The 20,159-nt window shown below is 38.1% G+C and overlaps 1 pseudogene; it reads left to right on the top strand.

Annotated features, from left to right (window-relative positions):
• The first annotated feature begins 3,046 nt into the window (after positions 1–3,046).
• The window catches only part of LOC112441455 (transmembrane 9 superfamily member 2-like), an 80,731-nt pseudogene continuing 63,618 nt past the window's right edge, over positions 3,047–20,159 (top strand).

Below are 20,159 nucleotides of genomic sequence, written 5' to 3' on the forward strand. Positions count from 1 at the left end.
TCGGACATGACTGAGCGACTTTCACCCTAAATATTATCATTTCAACATGTAATCAATATGAAGTTGGGGAGGTTTTGCATTCTTTTTATCATGCAAAGTCTTTGAAGCCTGGTGTGCAATGTACCATTGCAAGGCAAACCATCCAGCATCACCATAATCCAATTCTATGTCCCAACCACTGATGCCAAAGAAGTTTAAGTTGAACAGTTCTGTGAAGACCTACCACATCTTCTAGAACAAGCACCAAAAAAGATGTCCTTTTCATCACAGGGGACTGGAATGCAAAAGTAGGAAGTCAAGAGATACCCAGAATGATAGGCAAGTTTGGTCTTGGAGTACAAAATGAAGCAGGGCAAAGGCTAACAGAGTTTTGTCAAGAGAACACACTGGTCATAGCAAACACCCTTTTCTAACAACCCAAGAGATCATTACACATGGACATCACCAGGTGGTCAGTAGTGAAATCAGATTATGTTCTTTGCAGCCAAAGATGGAGAAGCTCTATACAGTGAGCAAAAACAAGACCTGGGGCTGACTGTGGCTCAGATCATCAGCTACTTATTGCAAAATTCAGGCTTAAATGGAAGAAAGTAGGGAAAACCACTAGGCCTTTCAGGTATGACCTAAATCAAATCCCGTATGATTATACTGTGGAGGTGATGAATAGATTCAAGGGATTAGATCTGGTAAATAGGGTGCCTGAAGAATGACAGATGGAGGTTTGTAACACTGTACAGGAGACAGTAACTGGAGCTAACCCAAAGAAAAAGAAATGTAAGAAGGCAAACTGATTGTCTGAGGAGGCTTTGCAAATAGCTGAGGAAAGAAGAAAAGGGAAAGGCAAGGAAGAAAAGTAAAGATATACACAACTGAATGCAGAGTTCCAGAGAATATCAAGGAGAGATAACAGGGCCTTCTTCAATGAACAATGCAAAGTAGAGAAAAACAATAGAATAGGAAAGTCTAGAGATCTCTTCAAGAAAACTGGGGCTATCAAGAGAACATTTCATGCAAGGATGGGCATGATAAAGGACAGAAATGGTAAGGACCTAACAGAAGCAGAAGAGATGACAAGAATATACAGAAGAACTATACAGAAAAGGTCTTAATGACCCGAATAACAATGAAGGTGTGGTCACTGATCTAGAGCCAGACATACTGGGGTGTGAAGTCAAGTGGGCTTTAGGAAGCGTTATTACAAACAAAGCTAGTGGAGGTGATGGAATTTCAGCTGAGCTATTTCAAATCCTAAAAAACGATGCTGTTAAGGTGCTGTATTCAATATGTCAGCAAATTTGGAAAACTCAACAGTGACCACACGACTGGAAAAGGTCAGTTTTCAAACCAATCTCAAAGGGTGATGCTAAAAAATATTCAAACTATCGTACAATTGCGCTCATTTCACATATTAGCAAGGTTATGCTCAAAATCCTTCAAGTTAGGTTTCAGCAGTATGTGAATCAAGAACTTCCAGATGTACAAGCTAGGTTTAAGAAAAGGCAGACGAACCAGAGATCAAAATTGCCTACCATTAGTGGTATCATGGAAGAAAGCAAGAGAATTCCCAGGAAAACACCTACTTCTGCTTAATTAACTATGATAAAGCTTTTTGGGAATGTGTGGATACAACAAACTGTGGAAAATTCCTTAAAGAGATGGGGGCCGAAGCAAGACCGCCTTACCTGTTTCCTGAAAGCCTGTATGAGGGTCAAGAAAGCAATATTTTGAACCAGAACATGGACCAATGGATTGGTTCAAAGTTGGGAAAGGAGTATCGAAAGCTGTATATTAACACCCTGCTTATTTAACTTACATGCAGAGTACATCATGAGAAATGCTGGATTGGAAGAAGCACAAGCTGAATCAAGATTGCCCTGAGAAATATCAATAACCTCCGATATACAGATAACACTCTGGTGGCAGAAAGTGAAGAGGAACTAAAGAACCTCTTGATGAGGGTGAAAGAAGAAAGGGAAAAACTGGCTTGAAACTCAATATAAAACAAAACTAAGATCATGGTATCTGGTCCCATCACTTAATGGCAAACAGAAGGGGTTAAAGTAGAAGCAGTGACAGATTTTATTTTCTTGGACTCTCAAATTACTGCAGACGGTGACTGCAGCCATGAAATTAAAAGATGCTCCTTGGAAGGAAATCTATGACAAACCCAGACTGCATGTTAAAACCAGAGACATCACTTTGCTGACAAAGGTCCCTATAGTCAAAGCTATGGTTTTTCAGTAGTCATGTATGGATATGAGAGTTGGATTATAAAGAAAGCTGAGTGTGGAAGAATTGGTGCTTTTGAACTGTGGTGCTGGAGAAGACGCTTGCGAGCCCCTTGGACAGCAAGGAGATCAAACCAATCAATCCTAAAGGAAATCAACCCCGACTATTCATTGGAAGGACTGATGCTGAAGCTGAAACTCCAATACTTTGTCATTTGATGTGAAGAGATGACTCATTGGAAACGACCCTGATGCTGGGAAAGATTGAGGGCAGGAGTAGAAGGGGACGACAGAAAGATGAGATGGTTGGATGGGATCACGGATTCAATGGACATGAACTTGAGCAAGCTCCGGGAGATAGGGGAGGCCAGAGGAGCCTGGTCTGCTGCAGTCCCTGGGCTTGCAGACCTGGGATATGACTTAGCGACTGAAACAGTAACATGCAATGTACACTTACAGAACATCAGTTTTGGATTAGCTGCATTTCAAGCCCGTAATAATAATCAGCGGGCAACAAGGTCCAGGAATTTCCTGTCTTCTCCCTTCCACCCACCTGCAGCAAGACCTGAAGATGGCTGGGCGGCTTACCGCCCGGTAACCCTGCTATTCTGGTACTGCGAGGCAAAGTCAAGAGGATGCCAGACTTCTGGGATGTTGGAAAGTTGAAAATCTCTCAGACTTCATCCCCACCTCTGCAACCATTCCCCAACCCTGCACCCTCCCTCCAGACTCTGCGAGGAACCTCTGAAGGAGGCGCGCGAGAAGTCGCCCAAACCGCGGGAACGTGTTCCGCAGGGATGCTGGGAGGGAGGGGAGGGGGTGATGCTGGGAGGGGGGAGGGCGGGGGAAGATGCAGCAGGACCATCACGCATGCGTACGGCGCGCGCGCGCGCGCGCGCGCGCGCGCGAGCTCATAAAAGCAGCCAGGTCGCGTAGCAACCGAGTTCCAAGCCAGTATCTCGCCTTAACAGTTGGCCTTCCCCAGAGTGCTAAGTCTCACTAGCTGGTCTGGGCTTTCCTCTGTCCTTTCTGTTCTCCTCATCATTTCCGCTTCTTCTTTCCAGTGGGTCCAATCACGCCCGCGGTGGGTGTGTCCCCAAGCGCAGAACCGGCTACTTAAATGAGTATCCGTTGTTTCTGCATGGGAACCTACCCCTGGAGCCTATGGCCCACCCTCTCCGGGCTCAGGGGGTTGCTGGTGCTGGGACTGATCCTGGGCCTTCAGACCGCCAGCTCCAACGCTTTCTATCTTCCCGGGTTGGCGCCAGTCAATTTCTGCGAAGTGAACGGAAAGACCAATTACTGTCAGGTGAGGACTAGAGGGAGGAAGTGAGATGTGAGGGGAAGGCTTCGGGTTGGAGTATCAGGCACACCGGGGCCGACCAGTGCTGAGAGCTATCTGACTCTACCCGGAATGCCTAAGCCCTCTCTGTGGGTGTGTCTCAGGGTCTCGATCGCAGAACCTCGCACTTGGCAGATCCGGATCTATCTTTTTCCCTTGATCCTCTTTCTCTCCCTCTCGGCTCAGCCCCTCCCCTCCGGTCCCCTCCCTCTCAGCTCAGCCCCTCCCTTCCCCTCTTCTCCTAGGTTCCGCCCTCCCTTTTGCCCCCGCCCTCCCCTTGGCCCGCCCTTCCTTATCTCGGTTCCCCCCTAGTTCCTGCTCCTGCTTGGTCCTGCCTACTCCCTCACAGCCCCTCCCAAGTGGTTCCAACCTACCCTCCATAGCTCCTCCCCGTTATAGCCCCTCCCCGTCATAGCCGCTCCCCCGTCATAGCACCTCCCGTTATAGCTCCTCCTTCGTCATAGCCCTTCCCTACCATAGCTCCTCCCCATCATAGCCCCTCCCCCGTCATAGCCCCGCCCCGTCATAGCCCCGCCCCGTCATAGCCCCGCCCTCCATAGCTCCTCCCTGTAATAGCCCCCTCCCCCGTCATAGCTCCTCCCATCATAGCCCCTCCTTCGTCCATAGCCCCTCCCCTCCATAGCTCCTCCCCATCATAGCCCCTCCCCGTCATAGCCCCTCCCCGTCATAGCCCCGCCCCTTCATAGCTCCTCCCCTCCCCCTCCGTCTCGGTGGTTCCTTCCTCTTCCGGTGGTTCCTTCCTCTTCCCCTACGTATAGTCTTCTCCCCACTTCCCCTTCTTGTTGTCCCCTTTTTACAATCTGCCTTTCAAGACACACTTCTCACTTGATCTTACATATAGTCACATCATGTGTGTGTCACTCCTCCTGTGGTCTCAGACATTTACCTGTTTAATTCTTGTTAATTCATGTTGTTTCCCTTGGGCCCTCTCTGCAAAAAGCAAGATAATATTTACCTCTCAGACTTGTGAGAATAAAACGAGACAAGGTATGAAAAGCACTGACAAAAACATCTGGGCACATGGTAAGCTTTCAATAAGTGGTGACCGTTATCATCATGAGTTTTCTTTAGCCAGAGATTTCTTGCTCAGTTCCTCTTCCACACGTCCCCCTGATAAATTTTGACTTCCTTCCTTGGCAGCCTTATTTTTTTAAACTAGAAACTCACTGTAAAATTTTTTTTGCAAGTAATCCATTCAAAAAGTATTAATCAATAGTAAGACTTATTTTCTGATCTCAAGTTGGCCAGTCAAGTGTGTGCGCAATGTTTTGGGTAGAAGGAACCGCAAAGGCTTTAGAGCTAAGAACAGTGCTAGGTGTGGCTTGACTACAGACTTAACAAATTGAAAGTTGGGGTTTTAGAGACCGCAGGTCTTGGTGCAGCAAATTTGCACTTAAAACCTGGAGCTTGCCTTTTCCTGTGAGAAGTATTGATAGTAGTGTTTTGAGCCATCATCTTGCCAAGTACAGTAAGTAAGAAATGTCATTAAAAACTATTTTACACCTGCCTTTTCTCTGACTGGTAATGCCTAGTCCTGTCTCTTTCTTCTTTATTTCAGCAGACTTCCTAGCAAAAATAATATAATCTTTAACCATATCAAATGTCTGGAATTTCTTTTTTTGTAAGCTCTTTTTAGATTTACTTGCCTCCTTGAATGTGTTTCTACTTTTGATTCTGAGATTGTACCTTCTTTCCTTTGGTGAGTCTCTCATTTTATGTTTAGCATGCCAAACTTCCCGAATTCAATAGTGTCCAGCCTCTTGATTTCCGATTGTTGAAATCAGATAGTGTTCTGGCCTCTTGATTTTCAGATAGGCAGAAAATTGCATAGTGAGATGAGATGATTGGAATGGCATCACAGACTCAGAGAACAGGAATTTGAGCAAACTCTGGGAGACAGTGAAGGACAGGGAAGCCTGGTGTGCTGCAATCCATGGAGTCCCAGAGATTCGGACACAACTGAGCGACTGAACAACAGTGCACATTTATACTTTGAATAAACTATATTTTTTGAGGAGTTTGATTCACAGCAGAATTGAGGCAGAGAGTATATAGAGTTACCATATGCTTGCCCCCCCTACCCCCACCCCACCCCCGACATGCATAGCCTCTCCCATTATTAACATCCCCAATCAGAGGTACATTTCTTACAGTTGGTAAACCTGCACTGAATAACATCATCACCTAAAGTCCCATAGTTTACATTAACAGTTTAATCTTTAGTATTGTACATCCTATGAGTTTGAACAAATGTATAGTGATGTGTATCCATCATTATAATATCATACAGGGTAATTTCATTACCTAAAAATCCTCTATGTTCTCTGCTCACTCATCCTAATGTCCCTTATAACCCATGACAAACCAGTGATGTATTTATTGTCTCTACACTTCTCCCTTTTCCAGAATGTCACATAGTTGAAATCACTACAGTATGTAGCCTTTTCAGCTTGGCATCTTTCACACAGTAATATGATTAAAGTCGCTTTCATGTCTTTTCATAGTGGACTAGTTCATTTCTTTTTAGTGCTGAAGAATATTCCATTGTCTAGATGGTGCCACAGTGCATTTATCTATTCATCTACTAAAGGACACCTTGGTTGCTTCCAAATTTTGACAATGATGAATAAGCTGCCATAAACATTGTGTGTAAGTTTTTTGTATGGACATGTTTTCAAACTGTTTTGAGTAAATACCAAGGAGCAAAATTCCTGGATCATGTGGTAAAAGTATATTTAGTTTCGTGAGAAACTGCTAAACTGTCTTCCAAAGTAGCCATACCATTTTACATTCCCAACCAGGAGTGAATGAGAGTTCACATGCATTTTTTTTTACCAAAATAAAATCAGAGTATACATGTTAATGACAGCAACAGCCATAAGGAAAGAGACATAAAATCTTTACAAACAAGTTTATATTCTTTGGTAGAGTTGAGGAGTGTGGGTAGTGGGGGTGTGAGTAGTCATCTCTTGCCATTCAGTTTTGGGGCAAATAACTCTTCTCATTTCAGTTGATCCTGAAGATGTCATAGAGTCAAAGCAAGTGCAATGGCTGATGCTCAAAATGACCCTGAGTCATCAAGAAGGTTAAATTGTGATCATAATGTTTCTGTTTATAGATAGGAAAGAGTGAAGTGTATTTTAGAATAATTATAAAAATAGTTAAAAATAATGCAAAAAAAAGCACTTATGCAGGTAGCTTAATTATTTCAAGTTCTTGAGTTCCATGGATGCTAGGGTCCCTATGAAGCCTCTTAAAGCTGAATATGGAATTTGGTGAACGTGTGTGCTTTCTGGGGAGATGGGCCATAGTTTTCATCATATTCTCAAAGGGTTCTATGATTTTAAAAAGTTAAGAATGGCTGAGGTATCTGAAAAATTCATATGTTCAGAGACCCTGATAATGCCAGATAAATGAAATGTTATGAATTTATCGCTATACTGTGTTAAAATTTATAACTGTACTGTGTTATAAATGTATTACACTACACTAAGTTATAAATTTATAAATATACAGTTATAAATTGGTGGGAGTAATAAACCCAATTACCTTTCAGTTACTTCATTATGTATTTTGCAAGTGCTACCTTATTTTACTTTGTATTATTAATGTTTTTTTTTCCTTCTTGCAGTCATCAGTAGAACTGTATGTAAACAGATTGGACTCAGTAGAGTCTGTGCTACCTTATGAATATAATACGTAAGTTATAAGTATTATAATTATATCTGATATAGTTGATAATAATTGTGATAATGTATATTAATTATATTATATAATATATAATATACAATATATTTATATTATATATTGTAGTATATAATATATATTATAATATATATTATAGCTATTATATATTATATACTATATATACTATATATTATTATATTATATACTATATATATATAGTATATTATATATACTTTATATATATTATATATATATATAATTATATACTGTATATTATATATACTATATTATATACTATTATTATTATATTATATATTATTATATACTATAATATATATATAATATATTATATATACTATATTATATACTATTATTATATTATATATTATTATATTATATACTATATATTATATACTATAATATATATATAATATATTATATAGTATATAATATATGATATATAACATAATATAATATAATATATAATATTATATATAAATTTTATATTAATTTATATTAATTTATGATATAATACTGTTAAGATGTGCCTTCAGTTTTTAAAGTTAGTGAATGCAAGCCATGGGTATATTAAGAAATGTGGTAAATATTATAATAATATAATAAAGGTAATAATAAAGGTATAATAAAGGTATAATAAAGGTAACAGAAAAAATGATTAGAATACAGAACTTTCAATGTAAGACAAATGCTTAAAAGATTAGGAAGTTTCCATTCTTGATTTTTCTTTATAAGAAAGGCAAATTTATAAATTTGCTACACTTTGAACCTTGAAAAAATATCTTTGCAGTTGTACCTTATTTCTAAAACATCGAATAGGTAGGTTTCTACTAAGATTTTAATGGATGAAGGTGATTAGTTTAGTAATGAGTAGTTATTATATATTGAAGATTAAAGTATGAGCATTCATTTGACAATAACAACAAATGATGCACTTCTTGGGAAAAAATGATCATAGTTTCCTTTGTATTGCTTTACTACCTCTAATTAAGCAGAAATAAAATCAGGTCTCATTTTCATTAAAATACCAGGTGTAAATGTAGGGTGTTAGTATGAGTATTAAAAATATTACTCAGGCCTACTATTTATTTTATCTTCTACGTAAACCATTTTACATTCAAATTCACTTAAAGGTAGTTGTGATTCTTTTCAGTTAGTAACCATTTGATTTGTGAATATGTGAGAATGTGTTTGGGGGCTTTTTTTTTTTTAAATTCCCTTTTGGTCTGAACTGATAATTACAGTTTCTAAATGTCTCAGTTAGAATCAAGTACAGACTTTAAGCCATGATTTCCTTATTTGTGCTTACATGTCATTTGAAGTTTAACCCTAAAAATAGTGTTAGTTTCCTTCTGATTGTGATTACCTACATTACAAAAGTCAAGAGCAGTACCATGAGCATTTTGAATCATGAATTCATAATTATCAGAGGTTGAACAATTTAAAGAGAAACATAGAATCTATCATGAAAGGTGGAGCAGCTATATAAATGATCAGGACTGATTTCTTTGTTGAATTTTTTTTAACCTTACTTAAACTTTTCTTTTTTTAGATTTGATTTCTGTCATGACTTCAAAAAGCAAAGTCCTTCTGAAAATCTCGGACAAGTACTGTTTGGAGAAAGAATAACATCGTCTCCTTATGAGGTTATTTGGTTGATCTTATTTAAAATTTTATTTTAAAATGTATCCATGAGAAGTTGGTTCCAGGACCCACTGTGGATGCCAAATCCACATATGCTCAAAGTCCATAGTCAGCCCTCCATACAGGCAGGTTCTGCATCTGTAGATTGAACGAACGTGGTTCACGTGTTAAGTTTTCCATCTGCCATCCACAGTTGGTTGAATACGTGGATGTCGAACCTTTATTGAAAAAAAATCCACATATAAGAATGACCTAGGCAGTTCAAACTTGTAGTTGTTCAAGGGTCAACAGTCATACCAAAGAGATCATTGCTTTAAAAGGAAAAGAAAAAGGAAAGGAGGTAGAATCTGGTGTTGCCAGAAGAATGCATTAATATAGTCCGGCCCCTCCAAATCTGAGGGTTCTGCATCTGAAGATTCAACCAACTGAGAATCAAAAATATTCAGGTAAAAAAATTCCAGAGTCCCCAAAAGCAAAATTAGAATTTACACGGTATTTACATTATGCTTAAAACTAATTACACAGCATTTACATTGTATATTAAGTATTGTAGGTAATCTAGAGATGATCTGAAGTATAGTTGACCCTTGAACAACACAAGTTTGAACAGTGTGAATCTAACTTATACGCAGATTTTTTTTTCCACTATATGATCTATATGGTTGGGCTGAATCTGTGGATGTGGACTCATTCAGAGGAACCGTCTATGTGAAAGCCCCACCTATAAGTTGTAGGTAGATTTTCCAGCTTCAGGGAGGGTTGATCCCCTAACCTCTGCCATTGTTCACGGGTTACCTATATAGGGGAGGATGTGTATAAGTTATATGCGTATGCATGCATGCTAAGTCACCTCAGTCGTGTCAGACTCTTTGTGACCCTCTGGAGTGTAGCGCACCAGGCTCCCTCTATCCATGGTGCTTCTTCAGGCAAGAATACTGAAGTGGGTTGGCATGCCATCCTCCAGGGATCTTCCTGACCCAGGAATGGGAACCAGTGTCTTCTGTCTCCTGCATTGACAGGCAGGTTCTTTACCACTAGCGCCACCTGGGAAGCCCCCATATGTGTATACTCTACCATTTTATATCAGGGACTTGGGCAATGGTGGATTTTGGTGTCTGTGGATCTTGATGTCTTCCACTTCGATATACTTCACTGGGCTTCCCAGGTGGTGCTAGTGGTAAGGAATCAGCATGACAATGCAGGAGAAGCAAGAGATGCGATTTTGATCCCTGGATTGGGAAGATCCCCTAGAGGAGGAAATGGCAACCCACTCCAGTATTTTGGCCTGGAAAATTCCATGGACAGAGGAGCCTGGTGGGCCTATAATTCATGGGGGTCAATATGAGAGTTAGACATGACTCAGAGACTGAGCACAATGACATACTGTGGGATGACTCTATGCTCTTTAAAGCTTTCTGCAGTAGTTGGTGGTTCCACACAATGATTTTGCCTTTCACATTTTATTTTTGCTTCAATAAAGAGTAAAAAGTTTAATTGTTTGTTCTTATATATTTTGCGGTAGGGTTGATAGTAAGTAGATATAATTGGACTCTCAGTGTCTATTGATATTGCCCTCAATATCTTAATAGATGTGAGGATAGAGTAAGGATGTTTCAATGAGCAGTTATGATTACAAAGGGCACTAATTTTTTCTTCTTTTTTTCCCAACTTCATGGAAGTATAACTAAAGTACAATAAACTATACAATATTAAAAGTGTATAATTTGATCTATATATGTGAAACCATCAGGCATTAGCCTGTTTTCCAACTTTTTATTTTTGAAGTAATTAACAGATTCACAGGAAATGACAAAAGAATGAACAGGGAGGTCTCATGTACGCTTTGCCCAGGTTTGCCAATGGTAGCATCTTGCACGTTAAAAGGAGAAGAGGATGCAGAGGATGAGAATGGTTAGATAGCATCAGTGACTCAATGGACATGAGTTGAGTAAACTCTGGGAGATAGTGAAAGTACAGGGAAGCTGGAGTACTGCAGTCTGTGGGCTCACAAAGACATTGGACACGACCTGAGTGACTGACAAACAGCAACACACATCTTTGTATAACTACACTTGAAGCAAAACTAGTAGACAATGCAACAGAGCTTATTACAGATTTCACTAGTTTTACATGCACTTATATGTGTGGTGTGTGATGCAGGTTTGTGTACCTACTACCACAGTCAATACATAGCATAGTTCTATCAGCACAGAGCTCCCTAAAGTTCTCATTTACTGTTCTTTTCTGTTTAGTTTCAGAATTCTTATGTATTCTATGTTATGATTCCCTTTGTTTGCAACAGTCATTTGCAAATAGTTTCTGCCTGTCTGTGACTTGTTTTTTTTTTTTTACTTCTTATTAGGGTCTTTCATGAAGCAAATACTTTAAATTTTATGTGCGTCCAATAATCAAGTTTTCCTTTTTGAATCATGCTTCTGGGTCTAGTCTAAGAAGACTTTGTATAGCCTTCAGCTAAAAACTTTTTTTCTATGCTTTCTTCTAGAAGTTTTTTAATTTAGCTTTATATCTTTAAGTCTGTGATCCATTGTGAATTATTTTTTGTATAAGGTATGAGGTTTGGGTTGAAATTTTTTTTCTTTCTTTTTTGCCTGTAGGTGTGCAATTACTTCAGTACCATTTGCTGAAAAGACCTTTTCAACAATTTCAATTCTTTCTCCACTACTTGCTTTTGCACCTTTTGTAAAAAAAGTCACTTGGGCCTAGTTGTGTAGGTGTAATTCCCTAGGTTCTCTGTTGATCTGTTCCATTGTCTGTGTGTCAGGCATTTGCTTTTTGATGATTAAAGTTGCACACACTCCCCCAATTTACCATTGTACTAAAAGAAAAGCGCACCTTTTCAAGAAATGCTATGCTTTGCGCACTGAAGAAACATGACAGTTCAACTCCAGTTTGGGGTTAATATTGTATGATTTCAGGATATCAGGTGTTGAATTTTCATAGTTATTCTTGCTCATTTGTTTCTGATTAACAAACTAGCACTTCACCTTGCTCATCTCCAGTAGCCAGACTTTGTAAATAAGAAGATTTCATATTAAAAGTTCAAATATTTTTCTTCTCATTTTTTGGGTAACACTTTTATTAAGGGATCATTTGCATGCCGAATAATTTACCCACTCATAAGTGGTCCCCATTTCAGTGCTTTTTTAGTATATTCATAGAATCTATAACCATCACTACAACCCAATTTTATTATAGTTTTAAGTGAAGTGTTCTAGATCAGGGTAATTTATAGAAAGCTGCAGTGGATTTTATACCCCACCTTATATAGTACTGAAGAAGGCAGGTTCTCTTGAAAAGCAGATGCTGGTGTCTAGTTTAATTCATTTCAGATGTGTACTGAAGTGTAGAGGAAATCGTTGTTGAATCATGGCATACTAATCTCTGAAGAAAAGTTTTATCTATAAGATAAAGTGCTTACTTTGTGGACATTTGGTTTGTACAACTTAGTCCAATCTCTTAATTTTTAAATTTTCTTTCCTAACAGTTTTCCTTTAACAAGTCAGAGACATGTGTGAAAGTTGTATGAAATCTTATGACACAGCAAAGGAAGATCAAAAGAAAAAGCTGGATTTTTTGAAGAAAGGAATACAACTGAATTATCAACATCACTGGTAGGTTTGCATCTGACATCGTATGACTTAAATTTTCAATTCCCTTCAGAAGCAGTTTTATAGGTTTTATTTACCTTTGGAGAAATGTATGTTGTGATAGTATAAATTAGTAGTTTACTGTAAAGTAATTAACCAGTTTGCATTCTTTGAAAATATGCTGGCATTTAGGAATGGATTGGGGGAAATCTTGATTGGGGAGTTAAAAATCATCTTCAAGGAAAGAGAACAGAATGAAAAACAATGTTTGACAGTTGGTAAACTTGTGGGTGACTTCTTTATTTGCTAGATTTTATGTAGCATCCTTTTTATTTCTTATCTGAAAACAAATTTATGTATTAGTGCCTAGCATATGGCAGGTGTTCAGTAAATAGTTGTTGAATGGGTAATGAGTGGAAGAATTAAAAAAATTTTTTTTTTCATTTTTTTGGCCATGCCACACAGCATGTGGGATCTTAGTTCCCTGACCAGGGATTGAACCCAGGCCCTTGGCAGTGAAAGAGTGGAGTACTAACCACTGGACCACCAGAGAATTCCTTAAGTTCAGATTCTTAAAAAGATTAAGTATTGGAGTACAAATAAATTAATAAAAATAAATTGGAATGTAATTTCTTTACATGTTGTGTTAGTTTCTGCTGTACAGTAGCATCAATCTGCTGTATGTATACATATACCTCTTACTTGTTAAGCCCTCCCTCCTACCTCCTCCCCATAAGTTAAGATTTTTAATCAAAGCCAATCCACAAAAAATAGTATATAATTTCAGGTAGATATTAAATAGATTTTAAAACTGCTTCTGGAGAATTCCTTGGCAGTCCAGTGGTTAAGACTCAGCACTTTCACTGCTATGGGCCTGGGTTCAATCCCTTGTTGGGGAACTAAGATCTTGCAAGCCATGTGGTGTGGCCAAAACAAAAATAAACAAGAATCTGAACTTAAATATATGTAAGATGATGTTAGTTTTGCTTTATATGAATTGCTTATTAAATCTTTTCCTTAAAAATATTTATATTTAGGATTATTGATAATATGCCAGTGGTATGGTGTCGTGATATAAATGGTGGGAATAAGTACTGTACAACAGGATTTCCAGTAGGATGCTTTGTTCCCCAAAGTGGTGAATCCAGTGATGCTTGCTTCATGCATGTAAGTATTGAGAACTTACTATAGAAATATAAGAATGTTGCTTCATTTACAATTTGCTTTCTAGTTACTTAAAAAAAGGTAAGTCTTTATATATATAAATATAGAAATGAGATAAAAACTTTTAGATAAACTATTAAAAATATTTATATTTATTATAATCTAAAATAATCTCCTAGGATTGGGATAACTTAAATTTCTAGAGTTGTACTAAACTAAATAATAAATTTATTAAATAGCTAGGTCATTTCCAAATAAAATAAGATTTTAAAACATTAATTACTAAATATTAACTTCCTCTTACGAAAAGTTTTTCTTACAGAAAAACTAAAGAGATTTTAATGTATTAATAAATATATAATGTATAATATATTTATATATAATAAATATATATTATAATATGATATAATATGGAGAAGGAAATGGCAACCCACTCCAGTGTTCTTGCCTGGAGAATCCCAGGGACGGGGGAGCCTGGTGGGCTGCCGTCTATGGCGTCGCACAGAGTCAGACATGACTGAAGCGACTTAGCAGCAGCAGCAGCAGCATAGTCACTTAAACATGAATGGGACAGCTACTATTGTCTCCATTTTATGCTAGAGGTTGAGGATACACAGACAAGTGGTCCCTTGCCCTCTAGAAGTTCATAGTCCTAAGTAGGAGATAGACTTGTGAGCAAACTGATGCAATAAAATGTTTTATGGTAGGAGACTAAGGAGCAAGGAGGATATAATTAAGGGAATGAAAAAGTATTTGTTAGACGAATGGGTGGGTGAGCATTTCTAGAAGGGAAATCAGTGTGAGATTGGTCAAGAGATTGGAAGTCTGAAATAGCATGCTGTGATTGAGGGACTGTGAGTAATTGGGTATATCTGCAGCATAAGGTTTGGAGTTTTGGGGATGCATGTAGAGATGAAGCTCAAAACAGGGGTAGGTAGAAGCCAATCATGGCAGGAGGTCCTGTATACAGTGGTAAGGAAAGTCACATTAAATGCCTATTATGAGCCAGAAGCAATGTTATATCACCCTATACACAGTGATTAATTTAATCCTTGAAACAGCCCTGTTGCTAGAATCTACTATTGCTGTTTTACAGATGATAAAATCCAATCTCAGAAACAGTAAGGGACATGACTAGGGGCAGACAGCTAGTAAGTGGGAGACATAGGACTCCAACTCAGATCTTTTTAGCTTGGAAGTCCCAATCACATGGTTTGAAATTTATCTTGTGGTTCTCAAACTGTTTTCTATTGGGTCCTAGAGTAACAGAAGTGTCTTGGGGCTGCCTTGGAGGCTGAATGGTCATGGAAGGGCAGCACTACTTAGAATCTTTCTTATATGGAGAGATTCAATGTGGATCTGCAATGGGCTGAAGGGGAAGGGAGACAGAGGAGCAGAGGCTGCCTGCCAGGTTTCTGTTTTGGAGTCTAAATGATGGTACCCTTCATTGTTTCTTTCCAGAGAAAGGGGCTGTGCTTCTTGCATTTCAGTCATTCAGGGACCACCTTGGTGATTTGTGCCATAACTGAGGCACTTGTAATTATTATTTATCTGTAATTTAAAAAATTTCTTTAAAGTTTTATTGTTATGAATTTAGAAAGGAAAGTTATATTTGGTACTGCTAGTTAAAATAGCTATAGCAAAAAGTATAGTGACCATGATATATAAAGCAATAGATATTTAATCTTTAATAGATTTCAGAGGTATTTTTTTAATATCAAAGGCTTGACATATCTAACAAGACTCATGGGGCCTGAGGTGTAGTTTGTATACATGTCTCAGGGATTCCAGCATATCAGAGCAGGCCACTAAAAGTCCTAGTTACATGAAAACTCCATCTCTTCTCCCATCTCCAGTAAAGACATCCTAGGAAAAAGGGGGCTTTTTTTTTTTTTTTTTTACACAAACATTTGTAACAATTTATGTCAGCTAACATCTGCAAACAATGTGAATGCCGCTCAGCAGGTGAGTAAATGAAGACGATATGGGGTATTCATTCCTTGTACAACAACTCAGCAATTAAAATGAGCAAACTGTTGACACATGCACAACATGGAGAGATCTCAAACTTGTATAAGCGAAAGAAGCCAGAAATAAAATTTTACAGGTTGTATGATTTCATTTATGAGATATTACTAGCAAAGGTAAAGATATAAAGACAAATGGCTTTAGATCTGACAAGCATAAGGATTTGGAGTGGAATACAGAGAAGACCAAGGCCAGAAGCTCCAATTCTTGGAGCACAGAGAAATCACTCCGAGGTAAGAAAGTTGAGATAAATGGGATAGAGTTTAGAAGTAGTAACAAAATAATTGTTTTATTTTTCAAAAGTTTTTCTTTCCTTTAAAAAAAACTGGAATATAATTGCTTTATAAAAGCTATTGTTTTGTTAAGGACCTCAATAGTCATGTGGCTCAGTCTAGGAGGCTTGTTAATACAATGCTCTGCAAAAGAGATGGCAAATATGTATTTATTTCTAATTTAACTTATAAGAACTTATTTAAAAGGAAATTATAGAAATTACAGGCTTAGTGTACATATATATTTTATTCATCTATTTTCAAGTACATAGAAAAGTAGAATACAGATTGTTTTTTCATCTACTACCTAAGATTATCTCATATATCCCCAGTGATATATATTCTTCACAATGGTAAACATTGACATAGGGAATGTGGGAGGAAAAGCAGCAAATAGCAGAAGAGAGAAGTTAATGAACAGGAGAAATTTGGGTAAATAAAGTCTGTGTTTGATACTCTAGATGAAATTCTATATGGAATGGTTCTTATTTTTGGCTGGGTCATGTAGTTTATGGGATCTTAGTTCCTTGACCAGAGATTGAACTATGGCCATGGCAGTGAAAGCGCCAAATCCTAACCACTAGACCACCAGGGAACTCTCCAAAGGATATGGACTTAATAAAAACCCTTTTTGTTAAAACAAACAAACAAAAACAGATAACAGAAAACCACACAGAGCAGATATAAAGTTTAATGAACTATTATAAGGGGAACACCTTTGTAAATGTCAGCCAGATCAAGAAATTGAATTTGGTCAGCCTCCTCAGAAGGTATCCATGTATCCTACCCATTGAAACTCTGTCGCGTCCCTTAAAATAACCACAATCCTAACTTTTCACCCTAATCACTTCCTTGAGTTTCTTTTACAGTTTTATGACCCAAGTCTACATCTCTCAACACTATGGTTTAAACTTGAGCATTTTATATATCTTTTATCAATATTTTCTTGTGTAAGTGAAAGTGAAGTTGCTCAGTTGTGTCCTGACTCTTTGCGACCCCATGGACTGAACATTCTCTTTTTGGGGGGAGCATTTTCAAACACACAGAAAAGCTGAATGAATTGTATAGTGGACACTCAGATACCCAGCACCTAGATTCTATAATTAGCATCTTTGGATTTGATTTATCACAGATTTATACATTTGTCTATTCCTGTATCATTCATCCAAACAATGGTACATTTTCCTCTGTCCCTGTTTTCTTTGAAATTGATAGATGGATCTAGTGGCTTGATTAGATTCAGGTTTGATCTCTTTGACAAGATAAGGTAGTGATGTGTTCTTTCATCAGGATGCACATAATGTCTCTTTTTAAAAAATAGGTTTATTATTTAGAGCAGTTTTAGGTCAAGAAAAATGAAATGGCAGGTACAGAGACTTCCCAGGTGCCTCTGCCCTCACACATGCATAGCTTCCCTCATTATCAACATCACTCACCAGAATGTGGTACATTTGTTACAACTGATGAATCTTCATTGATACACAGTGAAGATACACACTGTAGCACTATGTGATACACATTAATTAATGTGATACACATTTCACCTAAAGCCCATAGTTTACATTAGGGTTCACTCTTGTGTGTATTTTATGGGTTTGGACAAATGTATAATGACATGTGTCCACTGTTATAATATCCTACAGAGTAGTTTCACTGCCTTAAAAGTCTTCTGTGCTCTGCTTGTTCATCCCCCTCCACCTGGTGTCTTTTGTTTCTTTCTTTTACTGTGATAACTGGATCCACTATTCCTTAGAGGATGCTGAGGCTTCAGAAACCGTAAGCTTCCATTAACCAGGAAACAAAAACCTTTTCTCTCGCAGCATCTAGGCAGCGCCCTCTACTGACAAAGCTTCATTCAGTGCCAGCTTGCAAAGGAAACCTAGTTAAAATACTCAAAGGGCCCAGATAATTTTCACAGAGGTCAAAGAGCATGAATTTGGCAATGAGAGGCAATAAATCAATAACTGGCATACCTTACACGCATGCACTGATCAATACTCTGATGAAAGAGAGCCCTCGTTTATCTCCCAAAATCTCTGTGCAGCTTCCCTGTCTCTGGTATTCTGCCCCACAAAATCCAGCCCCCTTGGCCTCTCTGGACTTTGAACTTTGTCTTCCCAACTGGGGAGATTGCGGGGCTTCCTTGGGTACCCCTTCTCTGCACCACAGCCTGGAAATTCTCTCTGGGAAGGAAGCTTGAGGCTTCCCCTTCTCTAGGTGATCACTCTCTTAATGTTCTTTGCTGTCCAAGGTCTGAAAACCGTTTTCAAATATTTTAACCATTTGAAAAAATTGTTTAAGGTGAAAGAGTAAATCTAGTCTCGTGTTCTTCCATCATGTCTGGAGGAGGAGATTCCACTCTCCTGTTTTCTTTTTGCATACATTTGCTTGGTGTGACTTTGCCTATCCTTTCAATTTAACTTTCCAGATCTCTTTTGGATGTGTCTCTTTTATACAACATGTTGTTGGGTTTTGCTTCAGGGCATCTTCTGAAAAATCTTTTCCTCTTAATGGCTGAGTTAAGTCCATTTACATGTATTGCTATGACATTTACTCTCAGTTCTGTTATATTACATTTTGTTTACTATTTTGATATTCCACATTTTATTGATTCTAAGACTCATGTTTCCCCATATTTTATCATTTATGAAATCAAGATGTGTCTTCCAGTTGATGGCATGTTAAAGTTTAATTGGCAGTGTATTTTTTTAGCAGCACATAAAATGATATTTTGCAAATGGTGGCATTTTCAATTCCATGAAATATGATATTTCTTTGAAAAGTCTTTATGTGGTCTACATTTTATTGTTGTAATTCTTCTAATATTTAAGGTTTGAATTTCTGTTATAGTCTTTTCATTTCTACCTACTTCTTAGTCACTTTTTTTTTTTGGCCACACCATATGGTTTTCAGGATCTCAATTTCCTAACCAGAGACTGAACCAGGGCTGAGGCAGTGAAAGCTCAGAATCTTAGCCACTAGGCTACCAGGGACCTTCCAGTCACCTGTTTCTTAGAGGGTGTTATTCAGTTTCATGATTATGCATCTGGTTATGGATTTTTGTTTTGCTGTGTTTTTAATCGTGGTGTTAATTCCTTGAGTTTCCTGGATTGGTGCCTTTTATCAGTTCTGTAATTCTCAGCCATAGTCAGATCTTTTCTTCTTTCCTTTTTAGACTGCAATTAAAGCTATGTTAAGTATTTTTTTCTTCTCTACATGTCTTAAGTTTTTTTCTGTATTTTCTATTTTTTTTTCTGTACTGTGTTCTTCTGGTGTATCTTCTAGTCTATAAATTCTCTTTTCACATGTTCCTTCTTTTAAAATTTCAGTAATAATCTTTCTCATTTCTACAAGTTTTGTTGTTTTTCAAATCTGCTAGGTCATTATTTTATACTTATCTATTTTATGCACATGCTTTCACACTTGTGTTTGATGTCTTTGAAATATATTAAGTTTGGTTAATTTTAAATCTGCCTCTATCATTCCTGGATCTGAAATCTTTACAAATTTGTTTCTGCTAGTTCCCGCTCATGATTCCTTTTTACCTTGTATGCTTCGTTATTTTGACTTCATATTCATTGTTCTCAAGTAGTATTTGTGGAGTTTGAGTCCTAGGGTCAAAGTACTTTCCTTCAGAGAGGATTTTCATTTACTTCCACATTGGTGTCTTTGGGAAAGACCAGTCCGGGAACACCTTAAGGCAAATTCATAATTTAAACTTCCTGAGGCAACTTAGATGATGTAAATCCAGCCTGCAAATCTATGATTTTTGAGGACAGTTTATTTCTCTCCCCCTACCCGCATCTGGTTCTGTTTATCTTTGAGGCCATCTTCCCAATAGTCCATTGGGACTATAGGAGTAGGCTCACTTCTGGCTCACCTTTATCCTGAGTATGTTGCTTTTGGAAGGGGTAGGTGGTCTCAGCTTAGTGTGCAGAGGGTTTCATATTAGCCTTCTCATCTGGGAGGGCCCTCCCTGAGTGCCCCTTCCTCCTCCTTTGGAAGCTACCCAAACCGAAGTTCAGGTTTGCCCAAATTAGCAGGTGTCCTCAGGGCAAGAGCAGCATCAGTGCTTCCTTACCCAGCTGACCTCTCTGGCTTGCTGCTTCCCCTTAGAATTTGGCATTGGGACCTCCCTGGCAGTCCA

The sequence above is a fragment of the Bos taurus genome, chromosome X, assembly GCF_002263795.3.
Source record: "Bos taurus isolate L1 Dominette 01449 registration number 42190680 breed Hereford chromosome X, ARS-UCD2.0, whole genome shotgun sequence".
Classification (NCBI taxonomy): Eukaryota; Metazoa; Chordata; class Mammalia; order Artiodactyla; family Bovidae; genus Bos; species Bos taurus.